This window comes from Helianthus annuus, chromosome 8 (assembly GCF_002127325.2).
Source record: "Helianthus annuus cultivar XRQ/B chromosome 8, HanXRQr2.0-SUNRISE, whole genome shotgun sequence".
Lineage (NCBI taxonomy): Eukaryota > Viridiplantae > Streptophyta > Magnoliopsida > Asterales > Asteraceae > Helianthus > Helianthus annuus.
The window spans coordinates 65,043,740-65,060,919 of record NC_035440.2 but is presented as its reverse complement, the minus strand read 5'-3'; positions in this window follow the sequence as shown (position 1 = coordinate 65,060,919).

Sequence of the window (17,180 nt, the reverse complement as noted above, 5' to 3'; positions counted from 1 at the left end):
AATTTTGATCCAATTTTGACAGGTAAAACTCCCTGAACTGATGAAAGAAGGTGTAGAAATCAGAATTTTTGAGCGAAAACGAACTAAACGGTAAGAACACTTCCTCCTGAGCTCTGATACCACATGTAGGATCGTTATACGACCTGACGAGTCGATCAGAAGAGTGCTCAGACAGAATCAGAGGCGGAATTAATTGATTCTGTCTTTGTCAGCTTGATTTCACTAATTTGTCTCTGTTTATTGCTCTTTATAACAAGTTACAAGCTCTGGAGACGATTTGGCAGGGCTTCACCGTACATACAAGACCACAAACTCTTTTCTATAGGTTCGCTTAAATGACCTTATTTATAGGGTGAAGGTTTCGCTTCAGTGTACATGTCATACAAGCGAAACCTCCAAGTGACATTCAAGCGGAACTATATTGATGACATATAAGCGGAACCTCTACCTATGTCATATAAGCGAAACCTCTATACTAAACACCTACAATCTCCTGTTTTCCCGTACAATGAGCCCCTAATATAACATTCTAAGACTAAGACTTGATCTAAGACGAAATCAACAGATGTAGTGCACCAACAGACTCCCTTCAGATGTTGTGGAGTCGTTCATCAAGTCTTTGGCAATTCATATCTGCACTTCTTCAGTCTTGATCAGTCCTCTGGGCTTCTCTCGCTGTATCTAAGACTCAAACAAAGATGTAGTCGACAGACAACTGCACCAACAGGATCGTGTCTCTGCCTCGTTTCTTGGGCATGCGCAGCATTCCCCTAAGGTCATACTCGTGAGTTCAGGTCGTTGGAGTCCCGTCAAGGCTTTGGTGAAGATAAAATAAAATTTGGAGCAAGTTGTCAAGGTTAGGGTTTCTACCCCTGGCTTAGCAACTTCTTTCCTTGTTTTAGCAAATATTGAGGAGATTATTCATCAAAATATTGGATTTCACTCCTGATTTGGTATAATTCTCCCTTGTTTGTTAAAGAAAATGGAGAAAATCATTGATAATATTGGTAAAATCGAATTGATCAAACAATTTAGTCGAGAGTTTGCGGTTTTCACACCTAATCTCGACTAAATCGCTTGACTCTATTCGAAAATTCGAGTGCAGTGATAGCAAAGAGTAACAGGAATATAGCACATAAGTTGGTCTGTTGGTTCCTAACTATAGTCTAGGTCTCTAAGACAAGCGACCCGACTAGGTCGTGTCTGCCTAATTCCATATAGTTATGGCTCTGATACCAATCTGTCACACCCCAACCGATGGCGGAATCATCGGGGCATGGCCCTGAGCGAAAGATTGCTTAGAAGTTTCACAACAATATCAATTACTATTTAGTTTATTAATACGTGTAACGCCCTGCGTTTCAAACATCTACATTTAGAACCTTACGTGGAATTCTATCTTTGGAAATCTGTGTTTTATACCATTCTTTCATCGTAATCGTTGTAAATACGGAACTTGCTTCGTAAATAAACTTGTACATTACACTTTTACCTAGTTAAATCATGTTTTATTTCATATTTCACCTTGTTACAAGTTAGGGGAAACATTGTTGCATATTATTACACAACTTATTAACAAAACTTACTCATTTAATGTTTAAAAAATAAAAAAAATAAAGAAATATGGCAGCCCCAATTCAGCAAAATTCAGCCCATATAGTTGGGTTTTGTGGGCTAGTTTCAAGGTGTAACCCCTTCTAAACACTTCAAAGCCCAACCCTTGAAACCTAATCCTTCCCCCTATAAATACCACTTATAACCAGCTCCCTACCACTTTGCAACCCTAAAAACTCACAAAACATCACCAAACCGTAGCTGAAAGCAAGGGTTCGAGTAGATTGACACCTCCTTCACGAAAAATGAGCATAACGTCACGTCAATTCTTATCCGATTCACTCGATTCTTTTTCCTACTTGCTTGTATAATCATGGGTTCGATTCCTAGACTCTCCTATGGAGAAATCAGACTGGAAATGCCCCGAAATCGTCCATAAACTTTCTTGTTTGTTTTTATGTTCATCAAAAACTTGTTTAAACCTATGTAACTTGTGTTCACACATCTCATACCTATGTCCTAATGCTTACAACTTATCCATGGTTGGTTAAGCTTAAAAACAAGGTTGAGACATTTAAAAATCAGAGGATTAACCTCATAAACTTGGTGTTGTTGTTTTAGGGTTTTCAACCTCACAATCATTGTTCAAACATAGCCTTTGGATACCCGCATAGTGATTATGGGACACTTGGGTTGTCCTACATTACAATCCTCACATGATGTTGGATGATTCGCTTCAATAGTTAGGGTTGTTTATGTTATTGTGAAATCCTGGTTCGGGGAACCTCGCTTGGTTGTTGTTACACCAAGGTGAAGTGGTGGTGAACATTCAAGGGGTTCCTAAATGTGGAAGGCATGTCTTTCCTTACCCGCATACATGACATCTTATGATAACCGAGGTGCCTAAATGAAGGGTCTAATCTTCTCCTCCTACTTGAATTATTGGAGAACTAAATAATATGTGTTTAGTTACCTTAACCTAAGACTAGATATATATACACTTCATTTCAGAACCTTTAATGTTGAACTCATGTTTATATGTTAAAGTAGTAGAACATCACTAAGACTAAACCTTGTTGTGATTCTTATGGGTGTTCAACTCATGAAAATATTATCATAACCCTTGTGGTTACCAAGTGTCATACAAGTGTTTGGGTTTGAAGATGATTACTTTCACATGCTATTCTCATATCTTACTTTTATGTTGTTTTTTAAAATACCGAATCTCGACTCTAAGCAAACATGAACTTTAACCCTACACATTCAACCTTCTAACCTTATCAACTCGTCAACAATTGGATAATCGGAAAACATATGCAAACTTTGTGAGTATACTCGTACTTTTCCCCTTTTACTTTTTACCATTTGGGTGTAACATGTTTACCTTATTGAAACTTACACATGAACTTTTGTCTAAACACACGAACATTCCTATAACAATGCTTGTATATGTGATGGCTTGATACTTTAAATTTGGGTGATTCTTATGTGTTGAACTTATCATTAACTTCGTACGAGCCAACCTTGACATATGTAGCGCTATAGGATTAACGACCCGCCCTCTACTGAAACTTTGGTTATGTCATGAGCAAGTTGCGTTTTCTTGGTTGATATGTTATACACATGCCATATTTAATGTTTATCTTGAATCGCATGCTTGCTATGAGGAATTGTTCACACTTTTATCTTATGCTATGTATGTACCAAACTTGTATACTCGCCTTTGCTTTTGCATTGAATTGTATTTTTAAACATGTTACAGGTTGATGATGATGAAATGAAAACGGATAGCAAAGATGCCTAGATACTCACTTAGACGTTTAGGTTTAAAGTGTTGTATCAATTTTGTTATGTTATGTTGAACAATGTTGTTATTTGCTTTTCTTGTAATGTTTTGACATTTATTTTGGAAATGAAATTTGGATTATTAAATTATTGTCACAAATAGCGTTATGATGTCTCGAGCAATCTTCACACTTCGTCTCATCCCGATGTTTCCGCCATTGGTTGGGGTGTGACAGATTGGTATCAGAGCCATAACTATAGGGAATTAGGAAAAGTAGGAATGCTTTCACCTAGTCTATAGTTTTAGAGCCTTATTCGTATGCTTTGCTTGGACTACTACATGATACCTTATTTGTTACTTATTTATGCTCTTTAAACATGTATGTTACTCATGTGTAATATTTGACATGTTATTCGTACGCATTAAAGCTTGTTCTATTATGTGTTAACACTTGTTTTTCATTTCATTATTTAAGTACCATTCTTGATATGCTTTCTTATGTGTTTATACTTGCTTGTGTATTTCCTTCAACACACACTTCCCTCATGCATTTTACTTGATTATTCTAAATCCGACAACACTCATATTGTACAAATGAGACGAATTCACCAAAATAGGCGTGAAACCCACAATTTAGTGAACGACTCTCAATCTATCTATTCTTCTTTTTACACGAGATATCGCCATTGAGCTAGGAGTGAAATCCACATCTAAATGGCAAATCTCAAATTTCAAATTCTAGTGGACCCTCGTCAACATGTCGAAATTTAAATTTTGACCCGACGAGTACCAACCACACTTAGGATACGAAATCGTCAAGTTAGGGGTGAAACCCGCACCTTGTCGACTAGTTCCACTCCTTGGTATTTATTTTTATAAATCCCGCCAAGTCTCGAAATTTTGATTGATTTGGGACATGTAGTAACCGGAAGGGTAAATACCGTTAACCGACTTGTCGGCGAGAGTATTTTACCTATTAGGCCAAAGGGATGCTCCTCAAATTCAAAAGACTTTTCGACCACTTTGGTTAGTCAAAGTTCCGTTTTGGAACCATCCAAATTTTGATCAACATGTGTTCCTAATATTTATTTTATACGATGCAATCTTTCAAACTCGAGTATACTTTTGATATTCTCTTTCATGCACACAACATATTGAACCTTTTCCATACATTTATATATATGCATGATTTCATATAATATAATTTCATATTCCTTGTAACGACGAGTGGAGACATATCATTAAGATTGGAGTGATTTCCTTACCTTGACGACTAACTCCACTCCCCTTTTTCTTAAAAAAAAACGACATCACCAACGAGTTAGGGGTGATTCCCTTACCTAGGTGATCGTTACCAAAACGTCTCTTCAAAATATCTTATTATGCAAACTCGATCATATTTTATACCCAAATTGTTTATCATTATTCAAAATGCCCACTCATACCGATTTCAAAATGCATTGTTTTATCAAACGTACTTCTTATTCTACAATCTATTTTCACTCAACTCATATACGCGAAATTCATAATCATGTCTTAAAACGTTTTATTGCTCGAACTTCAAAACCTTACGAAATGCTACCTATCAATTTAATCGGCTCAATGAAACTCTTGCCCATGAACTTCATATTCGACTTAATCACTAAAACATGCTCACCTTCTACTTTTAATCAAAATCCAACCAACCTTTCTCAAATACTTATAAGATCTTATAGAAGTTATATGATTGTTTTACCAAATACCCTTTTCAACATCAACAAATCATTTGTTAATTTTTTTAATCACTAAGTCCTTTTGCTAAATTTCTCTTCTAAGGATCCTAGTTTTCACAAGAACCTCCTAAATTCATAATTTCTTCTTTGATGAAACGAACTTACTTTTTAACGAAAACCCTTTTCCTACACCAATTTACAAAACACGTGGGCAAGAAGACTTCATAGGGACCGGACCATTTTTCGGATTACGTAAACCCTTTTAAACAAAATTAGCATTTCTATTTGTTACAAAAATACGTTATGCATAACCAACGAGTACTTTATGTTCCTTTACATATACAAACTATATTCTACCTTTCAAACCAGGCTCAATCTAATTTTGATTCGATAAACTCAACGTTTTGTTTTAAAACAACTATACATGCACATCATCATACACATTTTAGACGATATCTCGCGATAACATCATTTATATCGTTCGTATCTACATACTTAACTTTTTTTTCTCCGCAATGTCTCAACGTACACCATATACGCAATATTTATTTTTCATACCTACACCTATGTTCATACGTTTTATGCTTGTACTCATACACATACTACTTATACGTTTTACGCTTCTACTTGTACACATACAACTTACACGTTTTATGTTTATGCTCATACATACATGCGTATTCATACTTGAACTTATGCTCATACTTTCATCCTTACTCATGATTCGTACATTCGTACCTATACGCGAGCGTAATCCGAGGGATTCGCTTACGTGGGTCCCATACATGCTTAAACATAAACATGCTTACATACGACATTCTTTCTACGTACACATTCTTATTTTCAAATTCATGTATACCTTGATTCATACATAACTAGTACAAGCTATGTGGATCATGCGACGATCAGTATAATCGCGGGTGCACACGGGATTATAGTGATAGGCGTATGAGAACCATAGAGCGTACTACTGTGTATGGTAAGACACGGAACGTAACATGACCCCGAGTAACGAAACAGACGTAATGTGGTTAAAACATGGTGGATACGCCGCTGGTACTTCCTATATATAAGTGTTTTCACCATGTTACCAAACTTTCGTAAAACGTGCCATGAGAAATTCAGTGTGTTGCAGACCTTTTGGACCTAATACAACTTCACGCAACTCACAAACGCATTATATCCGATTATTCATGACGAGACTTCATCCTTAACACACTATGTTCATCTATCCAACACTTATGCTATTCACATACTTGTACTCTTTAAGAGCCATTCGTTCATTCTATACTCGTATTATTTATACAAAACTCGTTCGCAATCCAGCTTGTTTAAACATTTGAGTCCTAACTTACCTCATTACCTATAAAATAGCCTCCCTATTCTTGATTCTTGTGTAACTATACTTAGTATACCTCTATTGCTTTATTTAAAGTAACAAACCTTTTCGTTCCTCCCAATAAACAGGATTTACGAAAGTATGATTTTTTTTATACTATCCTTAAAAACTTCCCCTTGCAAATCTACCTTGATGTTCTCCGAAATTTGGTACTTTTGAAAACTTTCAAACTTCCCAAGTTTCAATTCTTAATCATCACCTTTATGCCAAAAACTCTTTCAAGCCTTCCTCTTGAATAAATTTCGGGACGAAATTTCCTAAAGGAGGGGAGACTGTAACGCCCTGCGTTTTCAAACATCCTACATTTAGAAACCTTACGTGGAATTCTATCTTTGGAAATCTTGTGTTCTTATAACCATTCTTTCATCGTAATCGTTGTAAAATACGGAACTTGCTTCGTAAATAAAACTTGTACATTACACTTTTTACCTAGTTAAATCATGTTTTATTTCATATTTCACCTTGTTACAAGTTAGGGGAAACATTGTTGCATATTATTACACAACTTAATTAACAAAATTACTCATTATAATGTTTTAAAAAAATAAAAAAAAATAAAGAAATATGGCAGCCCAATTCAGCAAAATTCAGCCCCATATAGTTGGGTTTTGTGGGCTAGTTTCAAGGTGTAACCCCTTCTAAACACTTCCAAAGCCCAACCCATTGAAACCCTAATCCTTCCCCCTATAAATACCACTTATAACCAGCCTCCCTACCACTTTTGCAACCCTAAAAACTCACAAAACATCCACCAAACCGTAGCTGAAAGCAAGGGTTCGAGTAGATTGACACCCCTTCACGAAAATGAGCATAACTCACTCAATTCTTATCCGATTCACTCGATTCTTTTTCCTACTTGCTTGTATAATCATGGGGTTCGATTCCTAGACTTCTCCTTGGAGAAATCAGACCTGGAAATGCCCCGAAATCGTCCATAAACTTTCTGTTTGTTTTTATGTTCATCAAAAACTTGTTTAAACCTATGTAACTTGTGTTCAACACATCTCATACCTATGTCCTAATGCTTACAACTTATCCCATGGTTGGTTAAGCTTAAAAACAAGGTTGAGACATTTAAAAATCAGAGGATTAAACCTCATAAACTTGGTGTTTTGTTTAGGGTTTCAACCCACAAATCATGTCAAACATAGCCTTTGATACATGAGTGATTATGGAACAACTTGGGTTGTCCTACATACAATCCTCACATGATTTGATGATTTCTCAATAGTTAGGTTGTTTATGTTATTGTGCAAATCCTGGTTCGTGACCCTCCTTGGTTGTTGTTACACCAAGTGAAGTGGTGAACATTCAAGGGGTTCCTAAATGGAAGCATGTCTTTCCTACCCCATACATGACATCTATGATAACACGAGGTGCCTAAATGAAGGTTCTAATCTTCTACCTCCTACTTGAATTATTGGACTAAATAATATGTAGTACTTAACCTAGATATATATATACACTCATTCGAACCTTTAATGTTGAACTCATGTTTATATGTTAAAGTAGTAGAACATCACCTAAGACCTAAACCTTGTTGTGATTCTTATGGGTGTTCAACTCATGAAAATATTATCATAACCCTTGTGGTTACCAAGTGTCATACAAGTGTTATGGGTTGAAGATGATTACTTTCACATGCTATTCTCATATCTTACTTTTATGTTGTTTTTAAAATACCGAATCTCGACTCTAAGCATACATGAACTTTAACCCTACACATTCAACCTTCTAACCTTATCAACTCGTCAACAATTGGATAATCGGAAAACATATGCAAACTTTGTGAGTATACTCGTACTTTTCCCCTTTTACTTTTACCACTTTTGGGGTGTAACATGTTTACCTATTGAAACTTACACATGAACTTTTGTCTAAACACACGAACATTCCTATAACAATGCTTGTATATGTGATGGCTTGATACTTTAAATTTGGGTGATTCTTATGTGTTGAACTTATCATTAACTTCGTACGAGCCAAACCTTGACATATGTAGCGCTATAGGATTAACGACCCGCCTCTACTGAAACTTTGGTTATGTCATGAGCAAGTTGCGTTTTCTTGGTTTGATATGTTATACACATGCCATATTTAATGTTTATCTTGAATCGCATGCTTGCTATGAGGAATTGTTCACACTTTTATCTTATGCTATGTATGTACCAAACTTGTATACTCGCCTTTGCTTTTGCATTGAATTGTATTTTTAAACATGTTACAGGTTGATGATGATGAAATGAAAACGGATAGCAAAGATGCCTAGATACTCACTTAGACGTTTAGGTTTAAAGTGTTGTATCAATTTTGTTTATGTTATGTTGAACAATGTTGTTATTTGCTTTTCTTGTAATGTTTTGACATTTATTTTGGAAATGAAATTTGGATTATTAAATTATTGTCACAAATAGCGTTATGATGTCTCGAGCAATCTTCACACTTCGTCTCATCCCGATGTTTCCGCCATTGGTTGGGGTGTGACAATACGTCCCATACCGTATCCTAAATAGTAAAACAAATTATTACAGATAACAACTAGTCAAATGTTCTGTTCCGACAACTCAGATTCAAACATAAATATTGATCAAATGCTTCTAGAGACTAAATCTGCAAGATCTACAGACAACTCTGCTCTAGACGCTTATTCTAAGCTCTCCTTCCTAGCAGATAAGCATCCTAATTGCCTGTCACATACGTTAAAATAAAGTCAATACATAAAATGTAAAGGTGAGCATACAAGTTTGATAATAGCATATAGAGTTCGAAATAGTTTACGCATAACCAGCACGTACACAGAGGAAAACGAAGCATGTTAATTATCGACATGGATCTATCGATACCAATGACTGCGGGTTGACTGCCCGAGGAAGTTCGCAATACATGATTACCACCGTAATCCATGAAAGTATTTGTCCTTAACAACCCCCGTGTGAACGGGTGCTGAGTCCAAATTATAGTACTATCGTCGTTAAGGCAGGTAGACAGCATTCCACGTGTAAACATAACAACAAGCATTCATTTAGTCACGTAATACATGCAGAACGGTTAGCGTTTAAATATTTGAGTAGTGTGTTCGATTGTGATTTAGATAAGTAAAGTATGTAACACCCAAAAGTGCTAAAGCAAAAAGGGTTCGAGCATACTCACAGCGATTGATTGATGGATTGAAGGGAGCGCTTGAGAGTAGGGTTAGCCTGAATAGTTCGATAGGATAACGATGAGTAACGCGTTAAATGGAAACAAGTGATGATGGGTCGAACAACCTGGTCGATCGAACTGTAGGTTCGATCGAACGGGTTGTTCGTTCGGTTAGACAGTCCGTTCGGACAGCCTGTTTGATCGACCGGTAGGCTTGATCGGTTGGACTGTTCGAGTGGATTGTTTCTTCCTTTGAGTAGGATGTGTTTGTGTATGATGGCTTGTCCTTTTGAAGTTTTCGTTGTAGTATTTGAGAACACTGAAGTGTTCTTACCTTTCAGGTCGATCGATCGAACGGCCTGTTCGATCGGCCGGCTTAACCGATCGGTTAGATACTTCAGAATGGGTCCTCAGTGGGATGTCACCTGATCGGACGGCATGTTCGATCGGGTGGCACTCCAATACATCGAACGAGTTGAAATCGATTAAGGGTTGAAGCATAGTATCTCATGATTCGAAGAGTAATGTTACCAAACAGTCGTTCGATCGAACATCACTTCGTTCAATACTATACTTCATGAAATTGTTAAAGAGTGGGGCCATGTGCTAGCCGATCGGCTGGCCTGTTCGATCGGACAGCATTCTGACCTGGTCGGTCTGTTCGTCTAACACCATGTAAATGTTCAGATCGTAAAGCGTTGTTACTTCCTACTATTCACAGTCGTAAAGCGTTTCGCATCGATTAAACATTCGATTACTTCGATTCCTTTGATTTACAACACTTACTCCACATAATACAAATAATAAAACATAAAATAGACTAATTACAGTCAAGGAAGTCAAACTTGACTTGGACTTCGACTTTGACTTTTGAAAACATGAGGTGTTACAATATCTAGCACAACTTACAAGTAATGATGCCTAAGATTCTTATAAATTAACAGTATATAAATTATTTTCTTTTAATTTTTTATTCAGTCAACCAATTATCACTTTTTATTATTTTTCTTCAAACAACTCATTATCATTTTTTTCATTTTTTACTGACTTGTTAAAATTCTTTTCCTTTTAATTTTTAATGTTTTTTTTTCCTTTACAGCCTTTTATATTCATGGGAGATAAACCAAAATAACACAAAAGGGGATGCTCATGTGTCATGTTAGTTTGTTTACTTATAAGCGAACAAACAAATGAACAAGAACAATAAAACAAGGGTTTTTGTATGCGTTTGTTCGTATTTGTTTACGAAATTAATTAAACATACATAGACTAATGAACATAACTAAACGAACAAACATAGACGAGTGATAATGAACCAATTTAAATGAACAAACGTAAACGGACATTCATAAAGATATGTAAGAAAACGAAACATGTGTTTATGTTTGTTCATGTAATTACATGTAAAAATAATGATTGTGCATATAAAAAAATAGTTAGTTAAGTAAAAATAATAATTTATAAGTGAGTTGAAACATTATGCCAATAATTTTTTTTTTTGATTGAACTAATCTATGAAGTTGTGTGAACATTAAGCATGTTATGTGGTGTGGTGATGTTCCTAATTATTATCATCATCCTCTGTATAGGTGTCACAACCCTTCATCCTCATCCACTACCCTATATATGGTGTGATTCATGACCTCCATCATCATCACCATCCTCCACCTTCCTCCAACTAATTCAAGAAGGCTCATGGTTGACACTAAAATATCCACGCTTACCATGCATGGATTGAGGGGGGGGGGATGTACAACGCGAATCATGTCCCATATGGTAATCCATGATCCAAACCACCGTTCTCGCACCCGCAACCCAGGGCCAGTCCAACATTTTTAGAGGCTCTATGCGAAGTACAAAGTTGGTGCCCTTGTGAGACTTTAACCTAAAAAAAATATCAAACGGCAATAGCAAACCCCAATATCAAGTCGTAAAATCGCAAATATTAAATCACAAAATTGTTTTTTTATGGTTACTGATCGCAAATCGCACCATCAGCAACAATCGATTACCCATAGTTTCTCCCTCATCGGCACCATTGGCAGAGGATTATTGTATTCAAGTAAAAAAGGAAAAGGGATTTGGCCAATAACACTTCAAGTTTTTGGTGTAGACATTTTATTTGTTTAGGTCATTATGCGTTTGTTCATTTACGCCAAATACGTACATATACATACCCATGGAATGTATGAAAAAAAATTGGAAGCCCCTATTTTTTGGGGGCCTTCATGCTAAGCCTATTAGTCTGACCCTACCCCTACCGAAACCTTATATAAAAATAAAATAACATGGGAAACAATATTATTAATAATATTGAGTCGATTTATAAATAAAACATTACTTTCAAAAATATATTTGCATTTAAAAATAAAATGAGTTAAACAACCTCAATAGTTTTAACATGGTTTGATTAAAAAAAAGTAAGAAAAAAAAGAAATAAAAAAGCACCCAGTTTGAAGTAAATATTTTTTTTAAATCATCCATTATTCCATTTTAGTAAATATACTTTTTAAAACAATCTTTTAGAAAAAAAAAAAAAAAAAAAAAAAAAAAAAATCTCCCAAGCAGTCAGCATAAACTCTCTTCTTCCTACGACAAGAATTATTGATACTTGTTTATAATTATTGCTTCCCTTTCAATTCTTTTCCTTCCGAGTACCTTAAACAGCCCAATATCAACGTAGCATTGTAGCAATGCGCTTTGAATATGACTGTGAAGAATATTAGTGGTTTGAGTGGGGTAATCTAGTTATGTTGATTGTGAAAATTAGATACTGTTATAGTGTTGACTGGTTGGTAAAGTCTCTTTGAAGGCTGCAGTTAGAGCTTGTGTGAAGAGCAAAAGTACGTATTGTTTTGTGTAAACTGTAAACCTCCTAGGCGTGTATATATTTTTTAGTTGATTAATAAAATTTACTAGAGGTGCCGCCCTCTTTTACACAAAAAAAAAAAAAAAATAAAAAACCATAGCAATGCCCTCGTTGAGTTCGAACCCTACAATCAAAATTATGGCAACCATGTATCTGAAAGACCGTCTTCCTCAACATTATGCCAAATATGCAAAAACAACAATCACGAAGCAACTTCGTGTTATTTTCGTTATGCCACTCTAGAAGAAGAATTAACCGAGCTTGGCAGCCGCACAACTAGTCTACAAACATTGCAAGGAACACACCAACAACTTACACGACGGCTAACCCAATAATTAGTTTAGAGCATTATGGACTGCACACTTAGAAAATGATGACGGGGGTAGCCCAAGACTAAATAAAATGACTAAATATGTAAACGCTTAAAAGGTTAAAAGGTTCAATGGTTGGAAAAGCTGAGAAGATAAAGTAAAGCAATACGGGAACAATAAATAAGTCACATCCCCAGACAGTCTCACCAACCACAGCCGTAAAAGCAACGCAGGTCCACAGAGCACATGCTATTATCCAGGGGTCAAAAGGCTTCAACCCCCGAAAGGGTAAGCCCCTCGCTGCAAGCTAGGTCACTAGTCAAATGAATGCCTCTTTGGGAGATGTCTTCTCCTATATAATTGACACTTCATTTACTGAGTGGGGACATTCCGATCAGACTTGTTTCCTTAAACTCTGGTCCTTTACATCGTGTACTTGCTTCATGCAAGTTGCTCTCATTCACATCCAACTCACGTTTATTCTCTTTGTTTCTTCATCCTTTTCTGAACACACTTCAGAATAGGATCTTCAAACAACAAAAACAAACTAGTGAACCTCCTTCCACGTCTTGCAAACGTGGGGGGACCCCACGACCTGCGTTAGGCAAGGTTAAACCCTTTAACCCTTCTGCCTAACCATCCTTGCTACTACGTTTGGTCTATTATTTGTTGCTTCAACAAGTTGGCGCCCACTGTGGGGCTACGCCGCTATTTCTCCTCAGAAAGACCTAGTAGTGTAGTTCTTCTCTCTTAAAATCGCCATGTCTGAAAGTGGATCCCCGGGTGAAGTGAATCAGGTACCAAACACTTCAACTCCGGGTAGCAGCCAAGCTCATGTGGCTATTCCAACCTCTTTCTCAACTTCGGGGAGCACACCCGAGTTTCTTACCTTTAACACTCCAACTCCTTCTAGATCCGGAGTTCCTTCCCCTAATGTTGGCGTCACTGACACCCCAACACGTATTGAACTTACCCCCGAGGGAGTTGCCAACAATTTCCTTGAGTTGAGGTCTTTCCTCAACCAGTATGTGAACAAAGAGAAGGATAAGGGAATAAGGATTCGTCTAGACTATGATGAACCTGAGCCAACGCTGTCTCCCGGACCTCCCATTCCACCTTTTACAGCCAGGAATGAAGCCGGTCCCAGTAATCCATCAAACCCTGTTCCATATTTGTCTACAATGGCAAACCCCACAACACGTCCCATTTTTTCATCTCAGCCGGTCATGAGTGGTGCCCCTCTGGGTCATGAGCTGACCCTAGATCAGCTCCTACAGTCCCCGGTAACAAGCTTTCCAGCTTCTACAGCAACCTCATGGGAACAAGCCCTGTTCGTGTTTCCATTGGCACGGAGTGCAGTTATGAGCACCCCTCTTGGAGTTAGCTACCCAGTTGTATCCGGAAGCCTCCAAGGCTTCAACCCTATGTCCCAGATGATGACCCAGATGATGGCCAGCTTCCCGTGGTAACACGTCATCAATCAAGTGCTAGCCACTTAGGGGAACAACAATGGTAATAATAATGTGGGTACAAGGGTCGAAGAAGACTTGGCCAAACCCTATAAGCCAAGTAACCTTTCATGTTTCTCACAGCAAATAGCCGATTATGATTTTCAAACAAAGATCAAGATGTCGTCCCACATCAGAACGTATGATGGGTCTGAGGACCCAGAGGACCATCTTCAAATCTTCACCGGTGCAGCAAGGATTGAGAAGTGGTCAAATGCTGAATGTTGTCTAATGTTCATGCAAACCCTTATCGGATCTGCCAGGATCTGGTTTAACGATTTACCTGCTCGAAGCATTCGAAGCTTCGATGACCTTAGCAAGGGTTTTCTGGCCAACTTCTCACAGCAGAGACGATATGTCAAAGATGCGACAGTCATTTTTCAAATAAAACAACGTGACAATGAAAGTCTTCGCGAGTTTATTGAACGATACAAGAAGGAAGGTCTGACCTATGTAGGGGCAGATGAAAAAATGAGGGTTGCCGGTTTCATGAACGCTATCACCTCGAAATATCTCACAAGAGATTTCAACAAGTCCCTGCCAAGACCTTGGAAGAAGCTCTCGAAAGGGCAGAATCCCACATTCGGGGAGAGGAGGCGGTTGACATTAAAGAACAAAGGAAAAGAGGGTCTAGCTGGCAAAGTAATAGCCCAGCCAGAAAAAGAGGGAACTATAGCTCCTATGACAGACGACAGAAGGGTTCAGACCATCGAAGGTCTGAAGGCCAGAACCCTCCAACCAGGGAGAAAAGCATGAGCTTCACCCCCCTCACAAAGACTCTCCAAGAAATCCTTGCAAGAGAAGAAGTCAAGCAGAACTTTAGGCCTCCTAGGCCTCTTCCCAAAAGCAGGAAAAATGAGAACTCTACACAGTTCTGTGAGTTTCATGAAGAAAAGGGTCACCACACCAACGATTGCTTACAGCTCAAGAAAAGAATCGAAGAGGCTGTTAAGTCCAGGGAACTCGCTCATTTGGTAAAAGGGTTCGGGACAAAATGGCTGAAGGAAAGGGAAAGGAAGTCAATATGGTGGACTCTGATGAAAAGGTTCCTCATAAAAGGCAGCGGTTGGAAGCTTGGGAGCTTCAATGTGTTTGCTTACCCCCAACAGAAAAAGTCCCCCTTTCAGGCCCTCTCGTTGTAGAAGCTACTATTGGAACATTGAAAACATATAGGGCATACACAGACACGGGGGCAGCCACTGAAATCATGTTCGAGAAATTCTTTAACCGTTTAAGTAATGAAGAGCGATCAAGGCTTCAACCCTCCGGAACCTCCATAAAAGGTATTGCCGATATCCCCCTCAAGCCTTTAGGGCATCTGACACTGAATGTTTGTTTCAGCGAAGGTCAGAAGGAACGAGTCCAGCCACTCACCTTTGTGGTTATCAACATACCTTTAAACTATGATGTGATCATAGGAAGACCGAGACAATGTGCCTTCTACATGGCCGTGTCCATTAGACATGGCACGGTAAAATTCCCAACTGAGAGGGGGATAGCAACCCTTCAACCCTCTCAAGAGGCATACATGGTTGAAGGCGAAAGTCCCAGAAGTGAAGAAGACAAGCAAAGGCTTATCATAAATCCTAAGTACCCTGAACAAAGAATAAGGGTCAATCCAAGCCTTTCACAGGAAACTCTCTCTTATCTGGAGCAATTGTTGACACATTACAGCGATGTCTTCACTTGGTGTCTAGAAGACATGACAGGAATCCCCCGAGACATTGCTGAGGAAGACGAAGAGAAGACGGCATTCCACACCGATAAATGAATCTTCTGTTACAAGAAGATGCCCTTTGGACTCAAGAACGCTGGAGCAACCTACCAACGTCTGGTGGACAAAGCTTTTGCAAACCAAATTGGCAAAAACATGGAAGCCTATGTCGATGACTTGGTAATCAAAAGCAAGACGGAATATCAAATGCTTGACGACATCCAAGAAACTTTCAAAAATCTCAGAAAGGTTAACATGAAACTTAACCCCGAAAAATGCTCATTTGGATTCGAAGAAGGAAAATTCCTGGGTCACATTGTCGGAAAATAAAGCATCAAGGCCAACCCAAACAAAGTAAAAGCTGTCCTCGAAGCCAAGCCGCCAAAAACCAAAAAAGAGGTTGAAAGCTTAAACGAGAAACTTGCTGCCTTGAAGCGTTTCACCTCCAAGTTGGCTGAAAGGTCCCTACCCTTCTACAAAACACTAAAAAATTGTTCTGATAAGAAGGATTTCAAGTGGACTGAGGAAGCTGAGGAAGCCTTCAACCAAATGAAACAGCATCTTGCTTCCTTGCCAGACATTGCAGCTCCAGAAATGGGAGAGTTAATTTCAGTCTATCTATCGGCTGCTAAAGAGGCTATAAGTGCAGTCCTTACCATCGAACGAAACACGGCTCTGGTACCTGTTTACTCCTTCAGCAAAACTTTAAAATTGGCTGAGAACAAATACCCTCACCTTGAAAAGCTTGCCCTAGCCCTAGTTCAAACAGCTAGAAGGCTTAGGAGGTATTTCCAAGCACATCCTATACAAGTGGTCACTGACCAACCTATTAAAAATGTGCTTGAAAAACCTGAGAACTCAGGAAGGTTGGCAAAATGGGCGGTGGAGCTAGGTGAATACAACATCACCTATGTCCCACGAAAAGCTATCAAAGCCCAAGTCTTGGCCGACTTCATTGTGGAAGTCCCAAACCAAATAATTAACGAAGTAAACACTACCACCGCTGAACCCTTCAACCCTGAAGCTTGGAAGCTCTTCACCGATGGAGCTTCAAGCATTGAAGGGTTAGGGGTTGGGCTAGTTTTAATCAACCCCGAAGGGTTGGAATTCACATATGCTCTTTGTTTTGATTTTCAGACCACCAACAACGAGGCTGAATACGAATCACTGATCGCCGGTTTAAGGC